The sequence below is a fragment of the Phyllostomus discolor genome, chromosome 1 (assembly GCF_004126475.2).
Source record: "Phyllostomus discolor isolate MPI-MPIP mPhyDis1 chromosome 1, mPhyDis1.pri.v3, whole genome shotgun sequence".
Taxonomy (NCBI): domain Eukaryota; kingdom Metazoa; phylum Chordata; class Mammalia; order Chiroptera; family Phyllostomidae; genus Phyllostomus; species Phyllostomus discolor.
The window spans coordinates 118,380,485-118,387,204 of NC_040903.2; positions in this window are offsets into that span (position 1 = coordinate 118,380,485).

Genomic DNA, 6,720 nt, shown 5'->3' on the forward strand with positions numbered 1-6,720 from the left:
TAGGTTCAAGTAACTCACATTCTCAACACCTCAGTGCCTTGTTCACAGAATGGAGCTAGTGGCAGCATTTATCTCGGTGTCAGTGTGAGGATCACCAGAACAACCGCGTCTGGAAACAGCCTCCGCCCAGTGCCTGGCCTGTGGGAGGCAGGCACAGCAGTCCCCTGGGTGACTCCTTTCCAGGGCTACGTGTGTCGCACGGTCTGCGGTGCCCACTGCTGCTCTGGGGAAGGGAGGGACCTGCCTGCCACTGCTGAGGGGGGATGGGGTCCTCAGATGTGTGAGTCAGCAGTGGAAGGTGCCTCCCCAACCCAGGTGCCAATTATCCTGGCAAGCACTCTAGTATGAAGGCTCCCCTGCCCTTAGGAATGCTAAAAAGAGACACCTTTCTCCCGAAGCCCATAGGGAAGGGCCATCCTGGGCACATGACCAGGCTGCAGAGCTGCCAGTGAGCCTGGCACGTGCCCACAGAGCTCAGGACCTCTTGGGGAATCACGCCCTGTGCTTCCCCAGACTTGGAGAAAAGTACGGGTCATCTAGAAGTGTTGCCAGAAAACCTCTTCCCTAACCAGGGCCTGGCAGTGACAGGGTGGCCTAATCAAGAGGTCATTCAGGCAGGCAAAGGGCAGTGGGAAGACCCTAGGACAAGAGGTGGGACACAGTCATGGTGGGCAGAGAAGAAGACATCCCAGGCCCTATAGTGTTGTCTTACCATCGGTTTCTCCCCACAGCCTGGTCAGGCATAGGTATAGTTACTTACATACGAGTGAGGGAAACATGGCCCAGAGAGGCACATTATGTACCGAAAGTCACACAGCTGGTAGTGAGACGCTGGAGGGGAAGCCTGATCTAGCTGGTGCCAAAGCCTGGGCTGTTGCCACTGCTCTGCCAAGATCTGGGCATCACGGGTAGTGCCGGCTCTGCCTGCTCTTTGGATGACTCATTAGGTCATCTCTCAGTAATAAGGGGAGATAAACCAAGTAATGATTCAGCAGAACTCTGGGTGGACAAAAGCACTTCCATTGTGAGAGAAGACCATGGCAGGTGCTGCCCTCTCTGAGGTCAGATGAGGAGTCTCTGGGCAGCTTTGAGGGCTGCATTTCAGACCAGAGCATGCCTGTGCACATATCCTACTGTCCAGCCTGGGACAGTGGAAGGTGCCTCCCCAAGGAGCCCAGCTTGGCTGGGCTTCCCTGCCACTTGTTGTCAGTGGGAAGACCAGGACACACAGTACATCCCCTTCCACACAACCAGACCTTCAGTTAGTTACTGAGCTGATGGCTTGGACGCCAACCTGAGGATTTCTGCAGCATGGAGGCTATTGCTGGCTTTGCACCAGAAATGTCTGGTTGAAGTCGGGCTATCCATTGCTTCACCTGGTCCTGTAGAACCAGACCTGGATGGCTGGGGTAGAGTCAGGGAACCTGTCTTTTAAACCACTGGATTGTCCACAGAGCCCACTTTGATATACTGCATTCGGAGGGAGAATGTTCCCCCGGACTAGCCCTGAATGGAAGCCCTGAATAAATCAGAAGCAAAAGCAAGGAAGAAAATAAAACTAAAAAGAAAAGGAAAGTTGTATACTTTGTGCCTTTGCCTGTGAGTATATAATTTGGGGGGAGGGGCAGATTACACACAGAAAAGACCAATGCCATTGCCTAGCCTGAGAGAGCCTGCAAAGTTTGGGCCCCCACAGGATACTGCCTGGATCAGACAGGCAGGCAGGGCTGACAGAGTCCTGGAGGAGCATTGGGACAGCTGCGAGGCAGCGGGGCAGGGCCAGTAAGCTCTTCACCACTTCATCAAACCCAGTTCAACCAAAGATACTATGTGCCTCCTGTGTGGGCGGGCCCTGGGCTATCTGCCAAGAGAAATGGTCTCTGCATCAGGGAAGTAACTGTTTAGAAAGGGAGGCAGGTGAGTAAATAAAAAGGCACACATCTGTGTGATACAGTGAGAGAAGGCTGTAGTCAGGTCACAGCATCAGGACTGAAACCTGGGATCTGGAGTTAGGCAAGGTGGGTTCAGATGTCAGTCCCATCACGGCCCAGCTTGGGAACCTGGGATAAGTTCCTAATATCACTCACTGTTGGGTCCTCATCTGTCAAATGGGATAGTTTTCTAACATAGTGCAGAGCCTTTTACAGAATTACGAGGATGATACACGTCATGAATTTGGCTCCATGTCGGGAATCACAGAGCAACCTTCACTCTGCTGACTACAATGTACGGAAGAAAGTGATGAACTCCATCAAGGTGAGGATCGGGGCAGTGAGGCCAGGACAGAGTTTGAAGGATGCAAGTGAGTTCAGCAGGCAGGCAATGACAGAGGGGCTTTGGAGTCAGTGGGAACAAGACACACAAGGGCTTCCCGAAGCGAGTGATAATATATCGTCTTTAGGGATGTGGTCAGAGAACCTTGACCGCTCCGGGAGCTTGAAAGGAATGGGAGAGGAGTGGGAGGTGGAGCTGTGGCCCTCTTGCGGAGGGCCCACTGCCATCACACAATAGGGCTGCTCTGGTGCTTTCCCCATACCAGACATTGCTAATCGAACACAGAACTCTTCTCTGCTGAGTCAGGACATGACTTTAGCAACATGGTTGAATTCTCTAGGCAACTACTACCAAATAATTGGCATTGACCAATAAGTTGCCGCCTATTTGCTATCATGGAAAGAGGACTAGGTCCTTCCAGAACCCACTCACACACCTCTGCTCCCAGCTGGGAGTCTTACTGAGCTTTTCCTGTCTTCGCCACACTGTGGTTTGGGCTGCAGTGGGCTGGCACGCTGTAGCCTTCCTTCTCTTGGGCTAGGCTTCTCTGGGTCTGCGTCCTAACCACAGGGCTGGGAGACAGCTGGAGCAGTCCGCTGTTTGAGGTTTGGCTGGCCCTCCGCAGTACCACCCCACCCTCCCCACAGCACCATCCGCCCCGGGCAGCACTGACTACATGGGTGGGCAGACCCCTCTGCTGGAGTTGGCTCACCCTCCACCTGTAGCAGCTGCAGCCCGGGCCACCACATTGAGCCTAGTGACAATTTCAAAGTTTGCCCAAGATGCTTTGAGTCTGGGTGCATGTGTGAGTGAGAGATGTGGGCACGGCAGGGCTCCCCTCCAGACTGGCCCCCGTAGCAGAGGCTGGGAATAGCCCAGACAACTTCTAGTAGTTGCAGACATGCTCCATGGAAGCAAGCCCTGTGTTTGGAGAGGCAGGCATGGAGAACTCAGACTTGGTCTCCGGACTGCCTGTGGTTAAATCCTGGCTCTGCTACTGACCTGCTCTACTACTTCTCTGGGCCTCAGTTTGCTCATCTGTTAAATGGAGATAATAATAGTACTTTCTCCTGAACTTGTTGCAAGGATTAACTGGATGATTCTAAAGAAAGTGCTGGCACTTAGTCATTACTATGCAAGAATTCATTATTGTAAGGAAGGAAGGAGTGAATGGTTATACAAAGGGCTTGTGAATGGAATGAGTGAATCTGAACATACATTCGTGGGTCATGGCCATTATGGCCCCAGCTTGTGGAAAGCTCAGTGCTTCCCTCCTGGTTGTGGGAGGCCTGGGAGCCCCCAGCCTGCCTTGCCCTGCACGTTACCCCTGGGAGAAACCTTGCTTCTCCTCCAGTGAAACTGGCCTCCCTGTTCCCCAAAGACATGGCATTCCTGTGAATTCCCTGTGGGCTACTCCCTCCAACCTGGTACGATGGGAAATTGATCTCCCTTTAATCCCGTACTTACTGCACCGGATTCCATTCCCCAGCGAGACAATGAAATTAACCTGCTACTAACTTTCTGTTTGCTGACGCTTGGTTTCAGCATTTTCCACCCTGCTTCTCCAAAGTCTTTAGTTGGGTGTAGGGGGTTGGTAGCAGTAACAAAGACCTAATCTCTTATTCTGTGTCTTCAAAACAATGAACCGCACTGGCATTTTGCCCTACCCATTTAGGAAGAAGGGTGGAGTGAGGTTTTCCGTCTCTCCCGGAAGGCACAGGTTCCAGGCCGGACCCCCAGCTTCTCCCCAGCCTTCTGGATGTGTGGGGGTCAGGAGCCCATTACCTGTTTGCTTACTGGAAGTCTAAGTGTGTCGGTCACAGAAAGGATGACCAACAGCTACCTCCCTGAAAAATGTGGGAGCGGCAGACCCTGGAGCTTGAACACCAAACGCTGAGGTGAGGACCTGGGCCCTTCTTCCCCGGGTGTTTCTGTGTTTGGGAATCAGGACCTGGACCCGCCCACCTGTCTAGCCAGTCCTTAGCCCTCGAGGCTCCAGCCTCTCCAGCCACCCTTCTTTCCCCAGCTTAGTGAGCTCTGAGCCGTTCCCCTGGCCTGGCCTTCCATGCGCCTGCCATGGGCAAGGCCTCGAGCTCTCTGTGCCTTCATCCAACAGGATGGCAGGAAGTGGGGTCTAAATAAGGACCCCCCCCCGAAGATTCAGGAGTGTTTGACATTCAAAGCTGCTTGATAAATGGGAGCCAGTGTTGTCACCTGACTCAAGCGCCCCACCTCTGGGACAACATTCCAACCCCCAGCCCGACAGAAAGACAGCCCTCTCCTCTGGCCCCCTCGGCACCTTGCTCACACCCTGCTCTCCTGGGGCCCTGCCCTGAGCCGCTGCCCTCATGCTTCTCCGCTCAGCTCTGAGCCAGGGAGCAAGCACAACCTCTCCGTATTTTAATTCCCTCAACGGTAGAATAGAATGGTGGCACTAATGACCTCATCGGGGTTGTCAGGGGATTAAAGGAGATAATGCTCTTTAAAGGCTTATCAGGCGTGACCAGGGGTGAGCAGTGAGCAAATGTCGTAATGTATTGTTATTATTGTTACTTTAACATTGTTATTGATCCTAGGTTTTAGTTTTCCCAGGACCCATTGCACCTGATGCCAGAGAGCACAGGTGAGGTGTACCAGGTGGAGGGCAGTGCCTAAGCCCATCCGTCCTGATCTCCCTACCCAGTGCTCTCGTGTTCCTGTGGGCCACCTCCTGTGCCCTGTCTGAGCAAGCTTGCCTCCCCAGCTCTGAGCCACCATCACAGATAAGCTGTATCAGCATCCTGATGATGTGGAGAACCATGTCCCACTCATTGTCCAAGTGTCAGCATACTGTCAGCACCAAGCCCCTGTCCTAGAGTGCCAGAGCTGGGGGAGACCTTAGAAACCATCTGAAACCATCCCCATATTTAGGTCTGAGAAAACTGAGGACCAGAGAGGTTATCCAGTCACCTAAGGCCACACAGCAAATTGGAGGCAGCATTAGGATCGGATTCTGTCTCTGAACCCCCTGGTGGGCTCTTCCGGTCACTGCTGCCTGTCATAGCTTTACCAGAACCACTGTCATGGCATTACGGAGGAAGAAGGACACTAGTATTTATGGAACATCTACTATGTGGCAGGCACTGTGTATGCTTTCATGTGTATTAGCTCAGTTATTCCTCCCAATACATCTGGAAGAGAAGATACACGCTTCCCCGTTGTACAGGGGGGAAACAGGCTAAGAAAGGTGCAGTACCTGATCAAGACACAGCAGGTGATGATGAAGCTGGAATTCAAACTCAGATCTGTCTGACTCTGAAGCCTGCACTCTTCCCGTTCTTCCTGCCCTTGGCGGGCAGGCAGGGGGCTGCCACCCAGCATTTCCATCCTCTCTCTGTTGTGGGCAGTCTTGGACAATCAGAGTACAGACAGCAACTGAGGACTGATGAACTGCCAGGCCTGGGTTTCCCTGGTGTGGTTTTCAGAGCCTTGGGGACCCAGCCGGTGGCCCCTCCTCCTGGACAGGTAGATTCCTGCCCCTGCCTGTGGATGACAGGGTGGGTTGGCAGCGGGCTGGGGGTGGGCTGGGACCGGTGGAGCAGCACCACCAGAGCAGCACCACCAGTGCAGGCCTGTGCAGCTGCCACGAGCCTCAGGCCGGTGGTGCCAGGAAGAGGGCAGGAAGTGGTTTGTGGGAGCAGTGACGAGGCTGAGGGGATGCGATGTGGCTCTGCCTGAGGTTTTTGCTCTGGAAACCTGACTCATGTGGACAAAGACCAGGCCCCCCTGCACTTCCCCAGGGGCCAGTTAGTGCAATTATAGCCCTGGCCTGGCAGGGAAGGGGGAGGGCGGCGGGTCGGCGGTTTCACCACGGCCGGCCGGGGCGGGGGGAGGCCCTGTGTGAGGCGAGTCCAGCAGGCTGCTGCACTGTGAAGCAGAGGAACCCGGAGGTCTGTGAGCTCTGCCCAAGGGGAGGGCTCCCCTTGGTCTGAGGCCCAGCCTGGTTCTGACTCACTGTGTGAACCTGGGCAAGATTTTTTTTTCCCTCCGGGCCTCACTTTCTTTATCTCTAAAATGAGGTTTCCACCAGCTCTAAGAATTAGATGACTCTCCCCTGCCCCCACCCAATCAGAGGCACATACTCATACAAACCACAAGGGAGCAAAATAACAACACGGAAAACCACAGCTAGCAAGTAGTAACTGCTGGAGGTGTGCTGCTGGGCCTGCTCTGAGCCCTTGGAAGGGTTTCTAGCATCTTCTGACAGCCCAGCTGTGCCCATTTCACAGATCGGGAAACAACCGAGGCCGCATCCTCCAAACAGGGAGACCTTGCTGGGAGGCCTCACCACCCCATGCCCCTCCCCTTAGCCTTGTGCCCCTGCGTTGCCAACTCCTTCTCACACTACCTCCTTAGCCATTAGTCATGCCACATGGATAAGAAGAAATGTCCTTCCCTGACTGTTCT